The sequence below is a fragment of the Poecilia formosa genome, unplaced genomic scaffold (genome assembly GCF_000485575.1).
Source record: "Poecilia formosa unplaced genomic scaffold, Poecilia_formosa-5.1.2 Scaffold38, whole genome shotgun sequence".
Taxonomy (NCBI): domain Eukaryota; kingdom Metazoa; phylum Chordata; class Actinopteri; order Cyprinodontiformes; family Poeciliidae; genus Poecilia; species Poecilia formosa.
In genome coordinates this window covers 982,139-1,009,390 of record NW_006799977.1, presented here as the reverse complement: position 1 = coordinate 1,009,390, position 27,252 = coordinate 982,139, and the positions used below count along the sequence as shown (strand labels likewise).

General features: G+C 37.2%; 1 protein-coding gene across 1 annotated transcript in view; it reads right to left on the bottom strand.

The window, feature by feature from the left end:
• lrp8 (low density lipoprotein receptor-related protein 8, apolipoprotein e receptor) overlaps nt 1-27,252 on the bottom strand; it is a 185,690-nt gene that overhangs the window by 111,583 nt on the left and 46,855 nt on the right. The gene's annotated exons all lie outside the window — the stretch shown is intronic.

Below are 27,252 nucleotides of genomic sequence, written 5' to 3'. Positions count from 1 at the left end.
TATACTGTGTCTGTAAAGTGTGTTTTAACAGTTTTATACTTGGCACATAGATTTCACTTGGTGTCAAATTTCCTCATCTTTATAGGTTTATGAAAGATGTGTTCCCTTAAGAAAGGACACTCTACAGTACTGGAGAATTTTGTGTTGAAAACGTTTACAGTAAATTCATTTTAATGAACGACAATGATTTGTTCCAGCCCTGGCAGTACATCCTCTTGTTTGTAAAGTGGGACCCTTATTAGCTTGAAGTTTTTCGTGTATAGTGCATGACGCAGTGTTGGTATGACTGACAACACATCTGGGAGCAATGATTATGAAGTACAAGCATTGAAAACTGACACCATTGCAGCAGTGGCGATAGATCCTTCCTATATGTATATGAAATTTTGCTTACAATGTAAGGTGAAAAATAAATTACATGTGCACACGCTCACCAGCACACACAATATTGATTTTTATAAGAGAAAAGAGGCTGCTTGTTGGGGGCTGAAGACATTAGAGAGATAGAACTGAAGAAGGTGTAGGTCTAGAATAAATCAGCAGCATTTCCCCGGGGACTTGCAGAGTAGTCTGAGCTACAGACAAAGGTAAATAGAAAGAGCAGGATGGAGAAAACGGGGATACAGAGACAAAACGTGTGACGGAAATGCACTGCCATTGCAGGGTCTCATGTAATGCCATCAGTCATCACAAAGGATCACATAAATCCCCTTCATTCCTACCAGCATGTTAGCATAAATCCCATCTCTTCCGGTCTGCTTTTCCTTTTTTCCATCTTTCACTGAATCTCTGCTTATAGCCTGATAACAGAGATTTGTGGAGCATGCAAGGAATGTCCCCTCGGAAGTAAAAAAGATAAGAAAAAAAAGTGCAGTCAGTGGCATCTTAAATCACAATAAGCCTCATGTCAGATATCCACAAATTAGGATTTCGTTTCACACTCATGAAACATCAGCTGATGTACATCACCTTAATCTTCCAAAGCAGCTTTTTAAAATCAGAGGAAGGTGCAAAAGAGCCAAAGTAAAAGGCAGGGTTACAGCATACAGTTTATAGACTCATTAAAATAAAGACGCTTGTAAATACAATCCCATCAGTTTCCAACAAATCTTTCTTTGTCTTGGAGAACAAATGGAATTTGATTCTGCTTACCCTCTTTCTACAGGTGAAAGGAACTGAAAAGCTTGTGTCCATCAACAAATACAATATGAATTTAATTAACCTTTGGGAAAGATATTTTAGGCAAAACATTCAAAGTTAAAACTGTGATATGACTATTATTCCTACTCAGATATTTTTTTTGTAATTCATGTCAACCTAAAATTTAAATTATATTCTTAAAAGGGTCTCAAAAAGTCTTAAAATGAACTTAATTTAATTTAGTAGCAGAAAGCCTGTTTTCAGTACCAGGTCTTTCAGGTTCATATAGTACAGTCTATTAGGGAACTCCAAAAACATTAAAAAAGAAACTTTTTTTCTTGCTCCGACAGTAAACGTAAACACATTTTACTCAATTAGCAACACAGGTTCACATCAATGACTTGATTGAAAAGATGTGCATAACATGACTAATAACTGGAGAATCAAACAATATAGCTGGACTAGAATGTATAAAGTCTGTTCATGTCTTTCAACACTTCTCAAAACTTGCTGATGCACACGCAAACAGCTGCTTACATTTGAATTCTGATAGGCCAAGAACTGTCATATACGAGCGTCATCCATATGGAACAGTCTGAATCTAGCTTATGAGGTGTGAGAGCGAATGTGGAGAAAGAGAAGATGTATAAGCACTTTAGACAAACACACACGCGCGCCATCATGCAGACACACACAGCCTACATACCATCCACCCTTCCACCTAGAGTGGAGACGCAACGTTTTATTTTAGTCCCCCGTCTCCTGATGGAAAAAGTGATGAATATTTATGTGGGAAACAGACACACCATTGTAGCTCCTGGCAGATTTTATCGACATTATTGAGCCATCAATAACTTTATTCACATTTAAATTGCACCATCAAATGCTCAATTCTGCCCCATCATCCCACTTCACTTGCAGTTCACTCAGGTATTTATTCTGTATGTTTTACTGACTATTGTCCTGTTCATTTCATGACTACGGCATAATGACATTCAGTTTATTTACATTTATTTTGATCTTTGCTTTCCTGACAATGTGAATGCTAATTCACAGGTATTAAATAATGTATTCCGGACAAGTGAAGGATTATGCTGTTACAGGTATACATTATCATATAGAGTTTTGCTGCGTGTCAGGTGCTGCTGGCCTTTGCACCATGCATTAATTCTTTGCACCTCTAAGGACTTTCTCTGCTGAAATCATGGCATAAAGCTTAGAACGACTTGGTTTTGCTCATAAAAGTTAAAGTAACATCTAGAAACCACAGCACTTAAATCTGATGTTATCTATTCATGCCATTCTTCTACATGTGATCAGAAAGTTAGGAGTTTGTAACAGATTTTTCCCATACCAGTTACTCTGCAGACTACAACCTTGAGTGACAAAATGACTTACAAAAGGAATCGTACAGGACTTTCAGTTACTGTGAAAAATACTCCATAAACTTTACCACAGTTTGTCATGTACCAACCACAAACTTCTAGTATTTATTTGGGATTTTATTTATTTGGTGTTGGTGGACCAACACCAAAATCTGTAAAATGAAAGAAACATGATACATAGTTGTCAATTTTAACTCCCTTATAAACTGTAAATGAAATTTAGTGGAAAGAAAACCGCTTCAGGAGTCCCCAAATTACTAAAAAGAGTTCACTCCTGCAGAGTTTAATCTCATTACAAATTTAGTTGTTCTCCTGAAGGAAATTTGTTAGAGAACATTAGTGAATGAACAGCATAAAAAAAAAAACAAAGAGACACAGCTACCTGACCCAACAAATAAAAGCCGATATGGGACACTGATGTAGAATATCAAGCTGGAAGTTTCACTTGAAAGACTTAGTAGAGACCATAATGGTGACTTAATGGATATTCTGACAACGCAGAATTGAAAATTCATTCAGTGCATAGTTTACTAGGGATAATTTAAATCAATATAATGTAAATGTGTCAGACTTGGTTAAATCTCCACCACTCAATTAAAGCTTTTGGGACTTAATCTAAAGCTAGTCTTTATACCCCATAGAGAATTTGGGAACAAGTGTTTTGTGCTCTTATGCAATTATATCACATGGACACACTGTCATTTTAAAACTGCCTTTATCTCTTGTCCAAAAGCAAATGTAATTTAATATTGCTGTAGGCGCTTTGTATGGTTTTTAAACCAATGTTCAACTCTTACATCTAACTCTTAACAAGTCCTACTCTGATTTTGATACTCTTAATGCCGCACCAATAGGTCACACAGTGTCAACTCATTGACATATCAGCAGCTCTACTGATGCATTAGAGTGAGAAAGCACTGGGAAGATTAGCATGTTTTGGACACACTTCAGTCATCTACCCTTTAAATACATATCATTGTGTTAATGTTTAATGTTAATGCTCTGCTGACATTCAGCAACTGTCACTCTGAAAACCCCGGGGATCAATGAGTGACGAAATCGACCCACTGATGTTCACCTCGAGTATAACCAAACCTCCACAAGCTTGCAGCTTATTAGGATTCTCCTCTACGTATTACTGCCAACATGTTTTGGAACACTGGTTCAAGACGAGAACAGGTAAAGGTCATCCTCTTGCCTTGAAGTCATTCAATTTTCCATTCCGCTAGACACACGAAGTAAAAGGAATACAGAAATAAAACAGTGACCGAAACATAAATAACTAAGGGAACACTGCGTCACCTGTAATCAGGATCTATTCACTCCAGATGCCAAAATGTGGATATTCTTCTCTGAGACTTGCTACATGCAATTTTTACTTATGCATGAAAATAAAAAAAATAAAAAATCAAATGTCTCATCTTTGTCACATGTATTAAATGAGCTGAGTAGAAACCTTTGCTTTAGTTGCTTAGCAGCACATCAAGCTGGTTGATTCCGTCTACTTACTATAAAAATAATATTTAGCTCTAATTTATTTCTGGTCACCTGCATTGGAGGAAATCGAGCCCTGGATCAGAATTAAACCTAGGTTCATTATTACACCAATGTGATTTTTTTTTTCCATTTATTTTGGTTCAGACAAAAGCAAACATGTAGAACAGCAGACATACAGATATTTTAAACTGCCTACACATATGTTAAATATATAAACATACAATATAGATATTTAACAAGAAGGAAAATTGAATAAATGGTGATGCATGACATGATATCTGGGTGTACATATTCCATAATGGTTCGCAAAAGATTAAAACATGCACAAAAATGTAGATAAACAACATGTAAATACTGTAACCGGTGTTTAAATTAGACTGTTTTTTTTTCTTTTTAATGTGTGACCTTGTTAATCTAAAACAACATGAAAGCCTTGAAAAACCCAGCAATATATGCTCTTTAAACTCTATAAAGAGAATGTAGTCATGCTTCCTTTCACAAAACATGAAAAGCACCACCTGTATTCCCTGCAGAGCAAGTACAAAAATGTCCTGTAACAATGCATGCCGGAACAAAACAACACAAAAAGAAAAAAATATGGTTCAGTTTTTCTATGACTGTGAACAACTATAGGGAGAAGGACCCTCAAAGAGCAAGCAAGTCAAGAGAGCAAAGGGAGAAAAATGAGGAAAACTACAGAGAGTGAGAAAGAAACAAGTGTGCTGAATGTTGGAGAAAGAGGAGAGGAAATAGATGGTCTTCCACATTGTTGTGATCGGTTAAAGAGCTAAAGAACGGAGCGTGTCAGATGGAGGAAAGAGACCGTTAATCAGCGGGTAGAGGTTAGACCACAAATGTGGGGGAGAGGAGAACATAAAATGTGATTGAGTAACGTAGACAAGTATAATGTTGGTCTTTTGAGGAGATTAAAGGCTCATTGAATTTCCCAATAATCAGTTGGCTACCAAGTCACTGTGAACAAGCAGAAGCAGCAATTTCACTTGGGAAATATATATGATGGTAGACTGCAAGACGAGACCGGGAGAAGATTTAGCTTTTCTTTAGTAAGGTTGAACTTTACTATGTTAAAATCTAAGTAACTCATTCACATACCAACTGAAAAAATGCATGTACATAAAAAAGAAACATGAATAAAAGTGCTTTGTCCTCCAACTGACTGTATAGTCAGTAAAAAAATAGAAGTGCAACAGAAGTGCAACAGAAGTGCAATAGAAGTGCAACAGAAATGGAAACAAAGACGTTAAAAAACTTTTCAAAGTTCATCTTTCTCAAAAGTATATTTAGAATTGTCTTTACATCACTCCGTACATCATTATAGTTTAATTACTTAATAAAAGACATGAAAACAAAATCGAGTTAATAATCCACTAAAATGAATTAGCATACACGTAATAGTCTGTTTGTAGACTCTGACGCACGCACTACAAAGGTTAGCAATGTGACGTGAACCCCCGACCTGTATTCCAGGGAGCAGTCTGATCAAACACACAATATACTGTGCTGCTTTCTGAGCATCAAATACCACCTACAGGTTCAAAGAAGCTTGTTACCATTTCATGATCCCCTTCTTTGGGCTCAAGAGAACCAGACCTATAGCCCAAGAACTCTGTGAAGCAAAGAAAAAAAAAAAACATACAAAAAACAAGAGAATCATTTATGTTGTGCACCAGATGTGAGTAGAACTGGGCAGGACCCAGAGCGCCTGGGTGACATTTGAATCATATAATCGGGTAAAAAAACGACCCTGAAGACCAGCGGGGGGTAAGATCAAAGAGAACTGGAGAAAAGGTAGAAAGCAACTTCAAATACTCTGTAACTTCAAAACGACACGAAGGCAAGACAGCTGGAGTTTTTTTTTTTGTTTTTTTTTTTCAGAAAGTTTATATCCCTGGATTTCTTATTATTGCATGAATTGACATTTAAGTAGGTGACTATTCGGTTCATCTCTGTATAAAGTTGTGAGATACCTTTTCCTGAGAAATGTGCATACAAATGTGAAACTTATAAGATTTTGGTGAAAAATAGAAGTAAATAAAATATCACAATGAAAGCAAAGTATGGATTTGATGGAAATGGGGAGGTTTAAGCCTAAATGCTTGCAACAAAACCTGGTAAACAAGGCTCCTCAGACCCCTGCCTTAAGTACAGATAGGGCTCTGAGGAGAGGAGGGTGGTTGAAATCGAAACAGGTCGGGATAAAATATTAATAGCTTACAGTTCACACAAACAGCATAACAAATACCCTCTTAAATCCAGGAAAACCATTACTTCTTGTTCGTAAGCAAATTGCAATAAAGTGCAATGCAGATAAAAATCATATGGTAATCATACACTTACTGCTTCTAAAGTAGGATGAAGAAACAATAAGCTGACAAAAGAGACTTTGAGGAAGAAAGACATGCAGTCACAGAGGCTAATCTCTCTTTTTTGTTGTGTGTGGAAAGATAAAACTGTTTACTGCCATATCTCTCTTTACTGATTTCAGAATAAAAACAAGTCGCCACACATCCTGTGTTTCAAGCTCCTGCAGACAAATAATATGACTTAGTTCAATCTGATTTGGAGCAACATCCAGAGGAAGCTAATGAAAAAGCTGTTTTACATAATACTCAAACAAGTTTTATCACAGGGGAACCTAACGGCAAACAACAGATGCTTACGTCCAAGACAAGCTTACATTATCTCGTTTGCGTAGCGGCCTGATCTTTCTGTTCAAATGAAGAAAAAAAATATGGGCATGAGCTGGAAGTCAACCCTGTTTGCTAGACACCTTGACCAAATATTAGCACTTAAAAATGGCAGCCTAATTTCCCAGCACTTTACTGGATATTTCCTTCCTCACCTGCAGACTTGACTTAAATATTCAAACTTCTGTTCTTTAAACGATAAAAACTTCATTTTTGAGCTTTACTTCATACTGCATATTTCGTTGTGTGGATGATTCATTTAAAATGAGATTTTTTTTCAAGTCAATGATCACAAACCATCAGTTTGAATGCACAAGTGTGTGATGTTGGTGCATATTCTGAGTCATCTTGTGGCTCCTGTTTGCCATCTATATCAAACTGAAAAAAAATAAATAAGTAAAATAAACAGAGGAGGTGCCTGAAGGTACTACTTACCAAACTTGCAAGGAAGCCTCGACTTTGTATCTCTTTTTTTTCCCTCAACTATTCCAACCTTATATTATGAAGTGACCATAGTGGGACTTCCTGTCTCAATATAAGCTCACAAACCTGAAAATCTTGATTGGTGAGTTTAACCTAAACAAGTCTCATGATGGCAACACTTACACGATAAACGTTTTTTCAACTGATTTGATCACTTTGGCTGTCTTCTAACATTACCTTGGCTAAAGAAACAAAGTTATTAAGCGTTCTGATAAGATTGACAGTCTTGCAGGTTGTTTTTCATACATCCACACTTTCACATCTTCCCAAAACAAGTTTTGCATCAGCCACATGTCACAACGACCCTCCAAGTTGAGCTCCATGCTTGCCCCCCTTTTTATTGCTCTGTCTTACTCTCATGTCACATTTGATCTCTGCAAATTATTTTTGAAGTTGAAGGAAACATGAGCTGAACGAAGACGAGTAGATCCAAAGCACGAGGGATGATCAAAGACAAAACGAGGATGAAAAGTGTTCAAGTGGAATGAACATGGTTCCTCCAAATGAAAAGTGTCAGTCTCTGTCTGTTTTACTTTTATGTTCCAACATATACAGACAGTACTTTGCAGAAGTATTCATACCCCACAATCATTTGAAGTTTAGTTGATTTACAACTAGATATGCAAGTACAATTTTGGGGGGATTTTATGTGAAATATCAACATAAAATACTGAATATTTTCAAGTTCAAGGATCAGTACAGTTCTCTATTACTATATTTTCAAATTTTTGATATAAAACATTTTTACCTTTGTATCCTTCCCCTTTAATTATTGCAGCTAATGCATGACTTTGTGTTTGTCTACCACATAAAATCTTTTTAAATTACTGAATCAGACTGGCGGCTGTTTAACTGCAAAACCTGTAAACCTCCCACTCTCTGACACGGAGGTAATTCAGATATGTGAACTCCACATATTTAACATGTGAAGTAGGTAGTGCAAATCTAGATAATTACAATTATTTCCTCTTTACCATAGATGTCTTTCCTTTGTTTTATCTTTCTTTTTTTCTAGTTCCCCCTCTCCATTTCCTCATGTTCTTTGGACGTCACACTTAACTTTTCTTTTAGACAAACCATCATGAGTGCAGAGATCTGAGACCAGAGCCCCTGTATGCTGCACTGGTGTCGCTTCAGAGACTGCTAATTAAGTCGCAGCACAAAAGGGCCCACCAAGGGAGCACGTAGTGGGGAAAAAACAAGCAGAGCCAGTTTTTTTCCTTAGATTTTTTTCTCTTTTAGATGATTTAGTCAGATGGGACCTTGTAACAGCCCTTGAACTCACATTTGGGATTATACAAATTATGTCCTAAACACAAGGGGGAGAGGTAAAAGAAGCTGGAGTCGGTTGTACTCACAGACGTCTGGGTATGAGGTCATTTTTTTCAGCTTCTGTATTGTTTATTAGAAATGACACATGCACAGCCACATCTCATTGTTCCTGTCCCACATTCAAGCAGTACACCTAAAAACACTCCGACTCTACAAATCCCCACTAACAGCAGACCATTTGGGCGACATGCTGCTCTCAGGCTCGACCTGCATTGATTTATTAAACACTCAGACACCGATAGCAAACCTCTTACTCACACCCATACCTGCACTCATAAACACACACGCCCGATCCCCTCCCCCACGTCTTACCCCAGTACTCCAGTCTCAGCATCAGACACTCTTTCCTAGACATGACCATCGCTTTAATGATATCAGCCGTGAATCCTCTCAGTCCGCTCCACGTTAACATCTAAAATCTCCAGTGTTTGCTTTATTTCTCTAGATTTTTCAGAGTGTCTTTCTGTAGACAAGCAGCTGTTGAAAATCTGTCTTTTGTCTTGATTGAAAGCAAATGATTGGATGACTGTGGAATATTAACCAAAATAATAATTGTGTCTGCTTTGACTCATTGATATTTCTGATGTTCAAATTGTTCTGGCTATCTTGGTGGGAATAAAGCATTTTCTTGTACAGTTAAGATCCAACTTTTACACTGATGCAATCGAGAATTGGTCTAATATAGAGAGATAGATCCTTGTTCATGTCATGATGGGCAATTAATTTTACACCAAGTAACAATAACAACACACCAACCATTTATATTTAGTTTGATGGCGTGGTATTACATTTTATTGCTTCAACCAATGAAGGTTGAATCAAAACGTGTCAATCAAAAACATACAGGTTCTGGTATGACTAAAAAGGTGAACATTCTTTGCAGAAACGTTTTAATCCACCTACTGTTTTAAGTCGTGACAGCATCTCAATTGCAATTAAAGCCAGACTTTGACTAGGCCACTCCACTCCACAATAAAGGAGTGGACAATGCCACCAATTGGGATTTGTTGGAGTCCTAAAGCCTTATAAAAGCTTTCACATAATAGATGCCATTGGCTTTGTTTCTCATGTGTTCTTGAAGTTATTTAAATGATAACACAATACGTCACTTTTAGCCTACGTCATGACATCAGAAGGATTAAGATTAGCCATGATTAGATTTTACAAAGTGCCAGATTTTTTTGACTAGCTTTTTGGGAAATTTCTATTTTTCTGGTGTTAAATCTTATTTTATGATGTTAAACATTTAACTGTGAGAAAAAAAGCAATCTGTTGGAGGAAAACATCTTCAAGAGACGACGGTGTACACACAAATGGACATTTTCTCATATGCACACATAACTGTCCCTTTGGATCTATAAAACTCTTGTGAAACCTGGGGGAAGGGAGCTACAGTGTCATTTGAAAGCTCCGTTTGTCCAACCCCCTTGTGGTTACCTACACATTCAAAGATACACACAATCTGAACACAAATATTGCTGTGTGAACGTCTAAGAGGAAGACAACAGGAAGAAATAAAGATTCCCCACTGCTTGTGCCTTACACATTTTAAATGACAAAACTATTCACCTTTTATTGCTTTCAAAGAACAGATGCTAAATTATCAACAACCTTCATTACTAAAGGTAATTAATAAATGCAAATTACAAATGTGGCACCATACATGTGGCAGCACTTCTTAAAATGTATAAAGTTGGATCTTTAATTATCATCCGAGTAAGTGACTGACTGACAAGCAGAAAGAGGCGATGCTTCAGGAGCCGCCTCCACAAAACACAAAAGAAAAGTCTTGTACCAGCAAACAACATTCCCGCTGGCTGTATGAATCAGTGCTCACTGTGGGTCTTCTAATTCCCTTCTTGTACAGCCCTGTACTTCCTCCATTGCCATTCAAGTCCCTAACCAGCACACATGCCGCGCACTGCTGGTCAGGCCACGTGACGGCTACTACTGGGCTTATTATCAAAAATCAGCACTCGCCAGAGGGAGTGGCTGGGGACAAGCAGGGGGAGGAAGGAAGAGGGCATTCCAATAAAGCCTGCTGCGCATCCACAGACAAAACAGGGGGACAAATTCCTATTGTTGATGATGTAAAAGAAAAACTATTTAAATTCCAAATGATTTCAGCTTGGAAACAACAAAGAGCCTCACAAAGGTCACCGGGATCATTTGTGTGTCTGTGTGCCTTTAGTTACTTAAAAATCACAACAGAGGTTTTATGTTGCCATTTATTTTAGCTTCAGAAAAATATAAATGAAGGTTCCAACATGTTTTTAGTTGCTTTGACTGCCGAGAAGTGACAGCAGAAGGCAATCATGCTTTTTTGTTAGATGCTGACCACACCCCTCTCACGATTCTGTTCCTCTCCCTGTTAGACAAAAATAAATAAATAAATAAATAAATAAATAAAAAACACACACACACAGGAGAGCACATGGCATTTTCTCCTTTGTCTCTCATGTGGCTTTATTTCCTGTTACTTTTATGGTCCTCTTTCACCTTTATCTTCAGCTTTGTACTCGTCTTTGCCTCTACATTTATTTACCAAATTGAAAATTGTCAGCTCCCCCTTTTGTGTCTGTTCTGCTTTTATTAGCTGATTAAATTTACACAAACAGACACGCTGAATTATTAAATCGTCACTAAATGTGAGTAAATACTCTGTGGGAGTATCCTCACCATAGCAAAGCATCACAAATCTGTTGGGTTTAAGTTCAATTTGATGTTTATCTGCAGATATTAAGATCAAATATTTGTCTTGATGCATGTGTCTTTTTTCATGTTTAGACAAATGGTCTCAGTTACAGCTGTTAGAATTTTTACAGAAATATCTCAGAAAAAAAACAAACATTACATATATTGAGCCTTTCTTGTAGTTTCTTTGAAATTATTTTTTCCATATTTTTGAGCATGCCACAAATGAGATAAAAGATAGGTGCATCTCAATAATTTAAAATTTTAATTGAACTGATTACACAAAGACTTGCCATATGTGTTGATGGTTTCATTGACGGCTTGTTAGAAAACCATAACATGACTTGCTTCGACTTTCTGAGAATCCATTTTATGAATTCACTATACACCTCTTTAAGAGATAGGTAAATATTATGAACCTCATGTTTTATGGAGAACATATAAAAAGTTGACATCACATTACAACAGAGCCAAATGTAGCTCAGCAAGTGTAGTGATTCAGTAATGACAGAGCCTCATTTTTTAGTGCTCCAGCTCCGTCTCAAGCCAGTTGATATTGTCTGAGTAATCATATTTTCCCTGCTAATCCCTTCAAGGCCAACATACCCTATCATCGTCACCCACATGAAGGAAGTTCAACAATGACTAAGCTCTTTTCATTTTGTCCTCAAAGCTGCTTGATTTTAGAACATTATGAATGAGGACAGAGGGAGAGGTGGTGGGAGTCATTGATTTATGAATCATCCTACTCCATGAGCGGGTTAAAGGAGCTTTTCTTTCAGATTTAGTCTGATGACATCTCAACTTTACCCAGACAGGGTTCTGGAAATGGTGCTCATTTATGTGGGGAGATTTAGTCAAGTCAAGTCAAGTCAAAGTGTATTTATATAGCACATGCACAATACCCTCAACTGACCAAAGTGCAAAGTCCAAAATACAACATCACAGTGAGATAATAGAGAGAATAGGAATAAAATTAAGTTTAGAAAAAATAATAAGACAAATATAAAACTGGCAACGATTCCAAAAGCTAATAGTATGAATAAGAACCAAACAATTTTGAAAATTTAGCAGCAGTGATTTTCTTCCATCCTTTAACTTTTCTTATTTAGGCAGCGAGCTTCAAGTTGGTCCCAATTTTAAAGGCTGGCACCATGTACGCCAAGTCAGCTCTTTTTAGAACCTCAATATTAAAGATTATTTGAATAGAAGTGCAAAGATGAATAAATTAGCTTTCGACAAAATGAAAATGTTGAGATTCAGATTTTTTTTAACATGGCAAAAGCATGCTTTGGTACAAACTCAATGAGCCATTTTCTTGAGTCTTCAGTAAGAAGTGTACACTATGATCTATACACCAAGGTTGTTTAGGTCTATGTCTGCTGCCACGAAAGCAGATATATGGTCTGACAAAAAGAAAAGCAAATTCATATTAACAGATAGCTACCAACTACTGTCCCATAAAGATTCTAACTGGGGGTTTGACAGAAGCTGTATCTTTAAAGGAACTCAAATATAAAAATGAACTGAAAATCTAAATCATCATCACAAATTTTGCAAGTAGGACATATGACTTCATATGTTTGTTTAAATTAATTGCAAATACATGAAAAAAAGAAACATGGCAAAGATTTGCTTACCAGTTACACAAAACAAACCATTAAAAGATGCAGCTACAAACAAGAACGGATTCAACAGAAATGACCTAAAGTTACCTAGAACTGAGAAGCTCTTTTAATCATCGTGGGTATCAGGGCCACGGTGAAGAAATAACTGCTCTCCAGCTTCTTCCTTCTGCATGCTTTCCAGTCACCTACGTGTATCCACGGATACCCCTGGCCACCAGAATACAAATACAAAGCAGACGCTCGCTTCTTAGCCCCATTACCACACACACACAAATCCTAAAGAACACTGTCTTCCCCCTGGGCCACCACATCTAATGTCTTCCCTCTTCATTAATTGTTTTTTTAGTTAAAGATGGTAACAGAGAACAGTTTGATAGTAACGGAATAAGGAATTTTCTTCCAAAAGATCTATTATGCATCTTTGAACTTTCAAAAGACGGTTGTCTTAAATATTTCTGCTTTGAGGTGAGAGATTGATTTTTACTCCACAGGACAACCTGTTTTTTTTTTTTAAAGTTTCACTCTGGCTTCACCTATTTATCCAATTTTGAGCATGTGTGCACAGAGGTTCTGGGTTGCTTTTGGATCACTTTCAAAACCAAACAGAGGCTAGATGAAAAAAAAAAAAAAAAAAAAACTCCTAGCAGGTGCTCTTGGCCTCACAGCACAATATCAGACTAGCCACTGGCCAAAGTGGAAATCGAGTGGTGCCAGAAGGGCAGAGACGGAGAAGCAAAGCGTGGGTGACACTTGGTGATGGGGTGGGCAGGTTTTTGGGGCCAAGCAGTGTGCAGGCATGGCTTTTTCTGTGGCACAGAACAAAGCCGACCTCTTCATAGTCATCCAGAGATGCAAATTGCTCTTCATCAAACTTTCACACTTGGCTTCCAGTGAACAAAATGAAAACCCTGCCTGTTTGGCGAGAACTGCCAGTAAAACTCACATCCTCTGTCCCCTTTCAGCAGAGAAATTGGCACATTTTAGATGAACAGCAAGGTGGGCACACATACACACTCTCACACCTTACAGAGTCGGTTTTACAGACAAACTGGGCATCCAAAATAACTCATACACTCACACCACTCTGGGTGCAGCTTTCTTTCCTCTAGCTGTTTTTTGGATTCGGCATCCCAGAGGGAAGCTTGCGATGAGCCCTGCGCAAAGTAGGCCGGGCAACAACCATCAAAGACATCCCTGCCAGAGGGGTATTTAGACCTCATCAGTCTCATCCCAGAGGCTCCTACAGGTGAGGCAGAAGGGTGGGTCTGTGTGGGAAAGGGAGATAACAAGAGAAAGTGCTTGCATAGCCTCTTGTGCATACTGTGTATTTACAAGAGTCGCCTTTAATATTTTAGGTAGCACTGTCCTTATTTTGCCCCTTTTTCCCCCACACACACCTTCTTCCTTTTGTTGTCAACTTTAGATGGGGGTAATCGGAAATGTACAGCTTTAAGCTCACAAAAGGACTGCTATTCAGTAAAACACTTAATTCAGCAGTGTTGACTGAAAGAAAAGAAGGTCAAATTTATAAGATAAGAATACCTGAAAAGCATCTCTTTAGAAGGCCATCTCTAAGGTTTTGTTGCTTCAGTTTGGACTGGAGTGTCTGTCTGTGTTCTGTACAGCTTGTGCAAAGCACCAGAGGGGTTGTTTGAAGCCATTTCGCCACCCAAACGTCTGGCTAGCTGTTATGATGATCTTACATTTACCAGGATTCTTTCCAAGAAAAAAAAAAAGAAAGAAAGAAAGAAAGACTGAACAAAACATTTTATGAGGTGCACCTTGTTTATGCCAGTTTGGACACTTCTTTGTTTTCAGAACTGCCGTCATTCTTCATGGAATTAATAGAACAAGGTGAAGGCAGATTTGTTGACTCCACATAAACAATTATAATTTCGTATTCCTCCAAACTGGACGGAGATGTAGTGATTCTGGAAGCCACTAGGGTACAATTAATCCATTGTCATTTTAGCTTATGTACTTGTTTTTATCACACTTATTACATGTTTGTGTCTGCTCTTGCCACTTGATAGTGTATGTAAATGAACCACACCACATCCAATCAGAGTATTTTTTTGTAAATATTGCACTACCTTGGGTAAATAACTACCAACATATCAATTTACTACACCAAGTAACAGTAAATTGGTAGGATTTAGGAAAGCACAAACATTGCATTGTGTACCCTAAGAATATTTAGTTAAAATGCTTACTGATCAATGTCCATTTTAGGGCAATATTTATTTTAATTAATTTTGCTATTTAATGTTCATGGCATTACAAAGCTTGTTCTAACAGCCACTGGCTGATTAATTAACTAGAAGTGAAGTGCAAATATTTTATCTTATTTATTTTTGTGGTACTTTTTAGTGTTTTCCTTTCATAGGATTCTGTCAATAATGTCTTCCAATAACACATCATTACATAGTCAAATTTTCACATTTCTGTAAACATTTCACATTTTTCAACACGGAAATATGGTGGACCGCTGGTGGACTGCCTTAGCAAGTTTTCTGGTCAAATCCTTGCAGCCAAATATCATAAATCTCATTTTATTTAGCATACTTGACAAAAGGGACTGCATATGGCAGAGGACTTACTGATTAGTATTCTTTAGAGACAGTGTGAGTAGACAGGCTTGCAATCAGAATGCAAGAAAGTCCTCTTTCAAATAGGGAAGCAATGAGGGTGAGGGGAATGAGACAGCTAAGTCCTGTCCAACATGTAAACAAAGCTTCAAACACCGCACTTACAATGCTGCACAGTTTTAAACTACAAATGGAAGGGAAGGCAAAGAGATGGCCTCTCCATTTCTTTTAAGGTGCATGCAAACCTCTTAAATGCTTTTAGGGGCAGTCAAGGTTTCTAAAGTCGTTTTTTTTTTTTTTTTTTAATGCTGTTTTACTTTTCATGGAGAGAGTAAACATCTTCTAAATGTTTCATCTGAAATAAATGAATGCACAATGTTCCATCTGAAATAAATCAGCGAGAGAATACAAAGAACAAAATCACCGGATGTCATGACCATGAGCAAAGAAAAGACAAAAATCCTTGGAATCAGGATCACCTCAACATGCATAAAATGGCATCTTAATTACAATTTAATTGAAGAACTGGCTATAGATGAAAGAAAGTAGCTTGAAAAAATATTACTTCTTTATATCTATAGAATCTTGGCTCTCAAGAAAGCTCATTGTTTATTATTGCGGTTTAAATAACCAATTATCGGAAACAATTATGTATAAAAATATGCCAGTTATTTCTCGTGTGTTAAAGTAATAAATGAGTGCATGTGAAAAATATATAGTCTTTTATGGCAATAAGCTCTGACACTGACCAATGTTACTGCTATTTAAAAGTTTTTGTGCAAAATAAATCCAATAATGTCAACAGAATAAATTGCAATATAAGTGAAGGTTCCAGTTTGATTTTAATGCGACTATATCCAAACAGATCCCACTGAATCCTAAGACATTTTACACGTGATAGAGATGTGTGATTTCTAAGGGGAACTTGGAACTTCCTCCCGCATCCACTTCATTCTTCATGCCCCTTCCTGTCTCTTTGTCCCCCTTTTCCCCATCTGTCCATCTTCTTTCTCTCCTTGCACACTAAACAGTCTTTTTGTGGTCCGTCTTTGATATTGCCTGACTGGGGCCTTTGAGGTCTGACAGATAAGGGGCCCACAGGAGCCGACCGGTTCTTCATAAAGGTGTGGTGAACGGAAACGAGGGATAGGCTGCACCCCTTTAGGCCTCCAGAGGAATAATTTACAGCTCGGCCACAGCTGATTTCCCCCACTACTACCAACGGGTCTCTAAGAAAGGCTATGGAGCTGAGCATGGCATCTTTGAATCATACAGAGATGAGCTGAGGGTTGGAAGAGAGGGGAGGAAATGGTCTAAATTATTGAACGATTGTCATAAAGACAAGAAAAAAACAAACTTAAATTGAGAAATGTTGTGTATGGAGGCATACAACTGTAAAACAAAAGGAAGTTTTACTGAATCTCATTTATGTGTGTTTGTAGGATTGGTTCACCTTCAATATTGTGATCATATAAAGTTTAAGCTTTATTCACTTTTACAACCTTGTCCAATCTAACTGGACAAGGTTAGATTGGACAGTTAGATTGTCCAACCAAATACTTTAAATACACATCCACATCATGTTTTAGATGCTTTGTAACTATAATCCTGCATCCAAGACAACGTTAAACTTTTGCTCAGGAGTAAAGAAGGGTTAATTATTCTGCTGCTAAACTACAAACAATTGGTTCCAAGTTAAGCATTGGTACTAAAACTTCAACGAAACAGCTTCAATTAAAAAGTGTTCTTAGTAATTACAGATTTAATTCAATTGCAACCTAATTAAAGAATATTGATCACACGGCAGTATATGTGCAGAAAAAGACTTTGGAGAACCCTTTTCCAATCAATATCATTGTAGATTAGAGATTCACTGAGAAATCACCTGGTTACAGGAATTGGACGATTTTCAGCAACGTCCATGAGCAGAAACGGACTCATCACAGATTTGGTCAATGTGCTAAACGGAAGTGCTAACTAGTAACGTTAACAAAACTCTGGCAGTTACAAGCTGTTGATCCTGGAAGAGGAGTTAGAGTTAGTGTTTTCATGATTAACTATATGTTTAAATGTACTTGTAGGTAGAAAAGACATGTAAAAACATAAAAGTTTCTACAAGAATTTGGGACATGTCTGTGGTCCATTTAGCCTTGAAGAGAGAGAGAACAAGAATTTCAGTAGAAAACAGTCCCAGACTTAAGGTAAGAATCTACAGTATCTGCGACCACCTTATATATATGTATATATGCTATGCTAATAGCAAGCAAGCAAGCGGTCTTGTCTTTGTTTTAAAATAACCAAATATGGCAATTTTACAGCCACTACCATGTCACACATGTTGTCTCATCACTTCTCCTTCTAATACAATTAGAATTTTGATTGACATAACTTTATTATTTATAATGATTATGAATTTGTGATGAAATCATTTTTTTAATCGTTATATACTACAAGTGAAACTTTAGCATTGTCCCTCTCTACTTACTCTACACAGACATTTGTATCTGCAGAGAACCACAAACCTCTAAGCCACATGGATACATATTCCTTGCACCTTTGGCTGAGGGAAAATATTTGCTTTGACAAGTGTCTCATACAACAATGTCCTCATTTGTATGGAACCTAATATCACCCTAACCTTTATGGTGTGCACTAGTTCAGCACTATCTGCATAAAACCGCATCTATGAAAAGCCAATTATCCTCCCAGTTGCAGCCCACAACATTTCTCAGACACTGCCCACATCAATGCTGAATAAACAAAAAAGCAACAGTACTGGTTGTAACAAAACTGGTCCAGATCACAGAGCAGCAAAAACAACAAGATAGGAATTTTCACTGAATTTCTCATCATAAGCCATGCAGACTGTAAAGATAGAATAAAAGAGCAGAATGTACATGTATATAGAGATATTTATGTTTACTTGTAACTTTCTGCCCATTCAGACATTCCCATCCATTTCCTTAGTATTTTATTGGACTGCTTTAACGAGTCCATTTTGGGACAAATGCTCCGTGCCTCCTTACAGGTACTTCTCACAGTAGTTTGGTGTCGTTTTGCCCCATTTCTCCTGACAGATCCAGAAGAATTGGGTCAGGTTTGTAGACCAATTTGATCCAACACCTCTTCTGCCAACAAATGTTGTATGCGACGGTGATCAGGACATTATGAACACAACAAAACATGGACTTTCTTGTCCTTAAGCCACTAAGCCATTGTCCATTTGGAAAACTATTTGTCTCTAACCTTTACCTACTTGTCTGGTACCTTGAGATGTTGCTCCAATATTTCCACATAATGCCAGTAATTTCGTGACCAGACCCTGAACCCGTCCATCTCTGGGACATCTAGTTCCTGAACAGTGTGTTGTCTGGATTTTAAATGCTTGGATGGATTAATCTTCTGTTATCTTTGATCTAGACTCAAGGATGAACCAGATTGGTGGAGGTTCACAATTCTCTACCAGATTTCTTTAAGTTTTTTTCCATATGACACAAGAGAGTGCTTGAGATTTGGCATAACCTTCTTGGCTTCCCAGATTTGCTAAAGCCAACATTACCTAAATAAATGTAAAGCTTATGAGCTTCTATTAGTGCCTGCTTGCATCAAAGAAAGGGGGGAAACAATATTGGGTTCCACATATCTATGTACAAATAATTTTTTCAGTGTTTCACTTTTTTTTCTGCTGTACATAAAGTCAAAGGCAACTAACTGATACAGCACTACCTTATTTCCCTGCTCTTCTGGATCTGAGGGAAAGGAGCTCATTAGACCCCATTGCCTCTATATTCACTTTCAATTACCAAAGCATCACTCATCTGAACCTGCAGCAGAATGCTAAGGTTTGGATGAAAAAAATAAATAAATAAATAAAAAGGAAAGTGAAACAGAATGGGGAAGATAGGTGACAGATTTGCTTTAGTTCTCTGATTAAGCTTTTAGTTCAGAAAAACGGCACACATTGTATTCCAAAGGCAGTCAGAGGGCGGTGAAATGGTACAGAGAGAAAGCCTAAATAGCTGATATTTTGTTCAAAAAGTCAGTCTGACTTCATTCTATGTCTCAAACAAAGGTATTTCCGTGGCAGCAAAATGACCGAGTGTGTATGTGTGTCGGGGGGTAAAATACCACTAAAACCTTTTCTTTAAGCCTGTTTGGGAGAAATGGTTTGAATGGAGAGGGGGCAGGGAGATGCCTGTTATTAGCTTCCCTTGCTCCACCCCTCCATCAATCCATTTTCACTCACAAACACAAGAACACACAGAGATTTCCCCAACTTCAGTGAAGCATGGAAGAATCCGTCTTCAGCCTTTTTTATTCCTGGGAAAAGCTTATAGATCTTAATTGCATTAGTGGGAGGTGTGAGAGGCCATAGGGAGCGTCCAAACCCAATGAAGGCGGAACAGAAATGGAATTTGATCTTTAAGCGAAAGGAGAATAATCCCTTCACTGACGGTTTAGAGTTGATCCCTCCGTTCTCACTTTCCCATATTCACCACTTTTCATTTCCATTTTTGTTCCCAAAAATCCGCCTCACAAAAACAGTACTGGTTCTATAAATGACTTCAAGTGATGGTCGTTTTATATAAATCTGATAGAAAAATCTTATCTGATATAACACAGGCATGACTTTTCACTGAGAATGGGAAATATTCAAGCTAATGAAATAATTTTAGTTGAACTACATGAAGATCAAATATATTTTAATTTAATCAATTCAAAACATATATTATGTACTTCTACTCTCTTGGTCAAATCATGACTACATTATAATATTACAGGACCTCTGAAAATAGTACATCATACAATTTGTCAACCATACATTTGTTTAATTCTGTTTTCAATTCAGGCAAAGGCATTTTTATGTCTTCTGTCCTTTTATTTATGATTGCCATTAGCCACCAAGAGCTCTACTTGTATGAATTAAAAGAAAACAATCAAATTGCTGATTGAACATACTTGCAGAGGTTTCACTTGAAAACAAAAATAGGATCAATAAATCACTGCTTTAAGCAGACAATACTTTCTGATATAGCATTTTTAGACAGTTAAAGATCAGAAGTGGAACATTTAGTCAGTTTTGTGCAAAATGGTGCAGCATCAGTAACATAGGTAGGTGTAATAGGTGTCAAAAGCTCCGATACGTCCCTGCTAATGAGACTAGCAATGGGATATGACATCTGGTTATAGCCCCACATATTTAAAGGTTATTTTTTTATGAATACGCATTGACACATAAAAAAAAAAATATATATAAATAAACTATGCATAATTTTGGGGGAAAAAAATCTCAACACCAGGTTTTTGTAAGAGACTGTCCTTTTGAATTCCACAGAAATTGCAAGAATTACATGATTATTCCTATTTATACATCCAATTCATACCACAGCCAAACAATTATTCATTAAACTTATTTTTGATGTTTTACATTTTTCTGTTTGTATACATTATATTGTGCTATTTTAAATGATTATCACTTCATTTTCTAGAGTTACTTTTTAAAAGCCCATCTAGGGACAAGTGCTGTGAATTAGCTGTTGCTATTGCACCATGATGCAAACATGGGACTGCTGTTTTATTCAGTTTGTCTATGTCGATGTGTGTCTGTCCCTATCAAATAAACTTTATAATAATAATAATAAACATTTATACAGACTGATTGTTTTTAAATCATAATTTCTTATAGATTCTACAATATATAAATCATTTTAACAAAACATATAGAGGCAAATTGTGAATTTCTTGCTTCCTCCCTACACAGAGCAGCCTTTGTTCAGAGAGGAGGGTCTTAAGTCAGAGTCTTAGCCCTCCTCAACTCCCTCCCAACCTGTGCAGGGTGACAACTATAGGCTTGAACTCTTAAGATTAATGTTGTCCCCCATTCTGTCCCTAACGTGGGCCAACCGTTTTATAAAGGCCTCCTCCCCATCACTTAGACCAGACATTCGCACATACACATCACCCACCCTCGCCTTGGCAGGCAAGCGCAAACAACTCGTGTGGAATGTAGCTTCAAATGCAGGGCAAGCAAAGAAAGGACTATAAAGGCCAAACCAAAACAAAAGAAGACAGAAAAACATTGAAGTGTAATGATGTTGTGCATTAATATTAAAAAATTCTGACTGTCAGCTTTGCATGTGAGGGACAGGATGAGAAAGAACAGCAGTTATTTGCAGAATTGATGATCCCAGCAAAAAAAACAAAAAACAAAACAAAACAAAACAAAAAACATGAAAAAAAATGTTAAAAGTTCTTTGTGAAAAGGTTAGAAGGTACATTATTTAAGGAACTGTGCAATTATCAGCCGATCAGATGTGGGCAGTGACAGCCCAATTTGCACAGCAGGGTAGAAGATAATGAATCTCCCCATCCTTGCAGGGGTTTTCTTCTTTTTTTGCTCATCTCAACCACTGGACAGGAAGGAAAATGATGAAAGCTGGAAGATAGGAGGAAGAAAAAGCCAAGAAAGTTCCTGAAGTAGATCAGTTCCAAATACCACTGGAGGGAATGCCAATATATTCCTCTGAAGTCCTGCATTTTATGAACTACTAAAAGCGCCCACCCAGCAAATTTGGGAAAATACAAATTAGGAGCATGAAAGGTAGCCAGCATGTTGAGCTTCATTTCTTTTTCTTTTCTGGCCAAAATGTATGGAAATGAGGTGAAAGAAAGGTTAGGAGGTATATTGGTAATATAGTTGTGTGACAGGTATCAATGATTGTTGGCTGCAGTTGGGGTAATAAGCACCTTTAATGGCAAAAACAGAGATAAGCTTCGCTCTTACACAGCCCTTCGAGACAAAACCACTCAATACTCCTGATTCAAACAAAGGAGTAGGTTATCTGCTGAAGCCAGCAAGAAATGCACTTTTTGAGAATGTACAAAGAAAAAAAAAATAAAACAAATAAAACATCTCCATCCGTTTCCTTTTGAAAAAAAAATTAAAGACAAACTTCAAAACACTGAAATCGAGAGACAAAGAGACTGCACACACCTGAGATTAACAGTAACTTGATAAAGTGTCCTGATACGAGACAAATAAACTAAGACTGTTTAAAGAGCAGCATATGTGAAAATGCAAATATGCTGTGTTGTGCATTTCTGCATATGCTGCTCTTCAAACACAGACAGTCTTGGTTTATTTGTCCCATGTGAGGAAAACACAGAGGTTTTGCTTTGATGTAGATGCTTGAAATCCTTATTTTCCTTTCTAAACCAATTCAAGAGCAAATATACATACAATGTAAATTGGCTCTTAAAATTCCCATGCACAATGTCCACAGAAAAATACATATTACATAAATAAGCTACAACCGAAAACTAAATGTAAAAGAGGAAGCCATCAACAAACACTCTGCATTGTAGACACAAGGATTAAAGTGATTAAAGTCATTTATGAAATGACTGTGTACATATTATTCATCTCGCAAGTGTACAATACACTGACTGACGGATTGTGCTTCAACACAAAAAACAAAACATAGCACAATCTCATTATTCCAGAAATTATAGCTTAAACCGTTTAAATTGTACTATTTTATATCATGCTAACTTGAAAATGGATAGTGGATGTTCAACTCCTGTCAAATGTGGCTTTTATTATAGAGAGATTAAACTACAATGTCTAAAGGAAACACATAGATGGTAAACGTAGCAGTTTATCAAGTAAGAGGACTCCAAAGTGCTTTTTGATACAATCAGTCATTCACCCATTCATGCACACACTCTCACACACACTTCATCCTCCACAGTAAGGCTGCAATGGATGCAAATGGGCCTGGACTCAAATATGTTATTTTATTCTGTTCACCTTCAGGACTGTGGCCTTAAATATTGCATACTATAGAAATTTTATATACTTGGTTTTTGCTGCAAGGTAACCCATTAGTGAGCTTTAAACTGATGGTTTAAGGTTACATAAATTATACAAAAGTATGAATAATTTACTTTTTAATTACTAGCATAGCAATTTTTCTGGTAATCAATATTTTTCCCATGTAAGCTGAGACTGTGTTGTTAAAAAAAAAAAAAAAAAACTACTGCATTTTCATACTTAACTTTATGACAGAACATACAGGGAAAAATGTATCTGTCAAATAAATGTGAAGTAGTATTGAAACTATCATATGCATCAGGTCACCTGGGCAAATTAATTGTTTTCAAAAGCTCCATGTCTGCTTGTGATCGTACCAGTCCAGTACAGATTGTATTCCTCTGGTAAAACCATTGGGGGTTTATAGGAGAGTTTATCGGGTCAGGAGAAACGGCATGGCATCACATCCTGCTATTCTGCAGGGAACAACAGGAACCAACTGGCACCACCTGGACTATGCCCTCTCTGACCGCTACAGAAGCCGAGAAGGTATTACTGCTGTAGAAATTAAAATGTCCAAAGCTACAGGGTTTTTAGAAAGATTATAACTAAAATAGAAGATGTGAAGAGCTTAAAAAAGGATTTTAAATTGATCTAAAAACTCTTTCTAAACTTTAAATAGTTGGAAAACTTAAAAAAAAAAAACTGTCATCAAGTGTGAGGCTCGATCTTTGATCAGACTTTGGAAGTCATTCAATCCACCATCATCTGCCATCACTTTAAAGCCTTCAAGGCTGACAGCTGGGCCTTTGATGTCAAAACATGCCCTCTGGCAAATAGAAGTGTATATGTGGAACCCTGCTAAATTATCCAAAATCTATTTTTTTTTTATTTCATCCTGCTCAAAAAAGACAACAAAGGTGTGATTCAATTGATCAAACGTATACTCCTGACATTCCAAGTTGATTAAATTTGGCTTTAAAGAAAATACAGGGATTTTACCGTTTCTTTGGAGAACCACCAAAGAAAAGAATACATTACAGAACGATGCACCTTTAACAATTTAGCAATCTAGAAAAGGAATAAAATAAAGACAATGCATGATCTTTGTAAGGTGTACTGGTTCAAGAGTAGTCTTGTTTGTTTCACTTTCACAACTTTTTTTCCAGTTGTGGTTCCCTTCCACTTACGATAATTACATTAATTTCAATGCCTAAAGTGAAGACTTGCTAAAAAGGCAGCCTAGAATGCAAATGAAAGCTGTTGAAAAGGATAGCGTCATGTCTGGAATACCAAACTTGGGAAATAATGTATAACATAATGTCCACGCAATGCAAAATAGTGATAGCAAAGTATCCATCACATTGGGTTCATGAATAGAATATTTAATTGTGGACTTATTCATCAAGAAAAAAGTAAGTCAGAAGAGCTGTTTAATCAGAGCAGTAGTTTGAAGACCTAACAAACTTAAAGTACTGACGAGAGCCTATAAATGACCACAGACACAAACATTTTGAAAGAGAAACTGTAATTGAAAACACTAAAAGTCAAAGCATTCAGATAGACATTGAACTTTACGCCCTCAGTCTGACCAGCTTCATTACTGTGATGTTGGTGAGCTTTGCAGTTGTTAAATAAGCCAACCCTCCAAAATCAATCAATCCACAAATTATTTTTTACAACCACGGTTACGTAATGAAATAGAAATACTTGTAAAAGTTGTTAAAACAAAAAAAACCGACAACAACAACAAACACTCTTAAAGATCACATACTGTGACCAAATTGACTTTATGCTCACAAACAGCTGCTGTCAGCCTGGTGGTGTGGCTGTCGACTCCCTGCTTGAGCTATTGGTTGTAGCCATGACAGAAAATGTGTTGCGTCCTCTTGACCCAACTATACTATATGTAAAATAGTCAGAAAAATATGAATCTAGTATGAATGAATAATTTGTATATGGTTCTCAATTCCAGTTATGTAAGGGAGTTGTAGCATTTCTATTGTCAAAAAGTGCTTTTAAAATTACTTGTCTACTTTGAATAACAATGCAAAGGGTAATTACGATTTTTTTTGGTTGTTTTATACATCCAATATTTATAGGTGGTTCAGATCCAACAGGTTTTTTAATCATTTAAATCAATTTAGATTTAGGTTTTAAAAAAAAAGAGTTCAGCTCAATAAGCCACTTGGTAGAAGAGCAGAAATCTGGTGAGCTCACTGCTCAGTGATCATTACAGGAAAGAATTGCGCTCTCTGATGCCTTTATTCTGCCTACAGCCTTTTAACCAGATCAAAGACCGTCTTGCTGTAAAACCTAAGCAAACAAAGTTTTTTTTTTCTTTATTACACTAATCACGTCCTACTACTGCTTATCTTAAGCCCAGCCTCTTTAGCAGCTTAATATCTCCATCTCATTACAGCATAAAATATTTCCTGTAGTGGCAGCAGGCAGCTTACAGAGCTCAGCCCTATCGATCTGTCTTAGTGATGGTTAGACATGCCTGCACTGAGAAGCGGCAAACGGGGGAGAAGCAGTGAGGCATTTCCACAGACTGAGATGTGACTTTCTTTCTCGGTTCAGTAATGATAGCAGAGAAATCTCATTTCACGATTCACTGCCATGTTTGCAAAACTGCATCTGTGAAGGAACAACCTGAACAAAGCTCTAAGCAGGCTCTGATCCAAAAGTCCACCTGTCTGAGTAGAAGACACGACTGCATGAGAGCTGTGGGAGTTCGCGAAGGGAAAATCCAACAGCCAGGGTGAAAGCAAGGTCTCCGGGACAAACGTCGACAACAGCTGCTTCTTTGGTTGCTAATGGCTTATTGATTAGAGCGGCGATTCAAACAGCTTTTCTTCTCTAAAATCGCCTGCGTCCACATGACTGAAGCAAGGAGAGATTAAATCTCATCAGAAGTCACTCTTACTACTCTAGTTCGCAAGGACAAGGACCAACAAAGGTGTCTTAACCATTTAGCTCGTCTGTTTTTGATGACATATCTTCCCAATAAAAAAACTGAAATGTTATGCGGCAGATCTCCTGTTTGGCTCATCCTCACAATCATATATTGCAATACATTAAAATGTTAGATAACTTTTTTGAGGTGAAATATCCCCCAAAAATACATTCATTTTAAATCCATATTTTTCCTGTAATCACAGAGAGGGCAAAATGTAATCAAAATCAAATATTTAGTCCTCATTTATGTTCAGCTTGTTGCTGTATCACACACATAATGGGTCACGCCAGGACACATTAGCATTAGTTCTCTACAGTAAAATTCATCCCCTGCTGTGATTGAATAGCCCCAGTTAAGTGCTCTATACATGGGACCCCTGATACACATAAACTTGATTCCTTCATTTTAATCAATAAATATGCTATTTTGTTCATTTTTCCTTTTGAAGTAACTCATGATCAACGCTGTGCAGTGTAACTGTACTGTAACAGAGATGATATGGAGAAAATGGCAGAACTTTCTAGATGCTGGGAATTTGCTCTACAAGTCAAATGGTAATGCATACTAGTGAAGTATTGAAAATATTTAACAGGGCAATCTCCAAGACACAGGTACATGTCTGCTCATCCACCATTTGTGTCCCGGTCTTTTTGGCAAGTATCTACAGGATTTCTGTAGGGTTCAATTTTCGCTGTGACTAAAGCCAGAACCCAGACGTGGGAGCAGATTCAAAGAATGGAGAGGTTATTAAGGGGCATGCCTGGATTTGTGCGTGTGTGTGTAGGAGCGTGTGCGTGTGTCTCAGAGTGAGAGAGAAATAGGGAAAAAAAAAAAGAAAGAGATATCCAAGTGTGCAGGACCTTCTGTTCTTGCCAGCATTGGGCAGCTAGGGAATGAATAGAAGCCCACCATACCATCCTTTCCTTCATTTGCAGTGTATGCAAGTGCATCAGGGGTATATTGAACCTCCATATTTGTCTCCACTTTCAATGGCTTGGTACCCATTGCTTATGTTATACTAT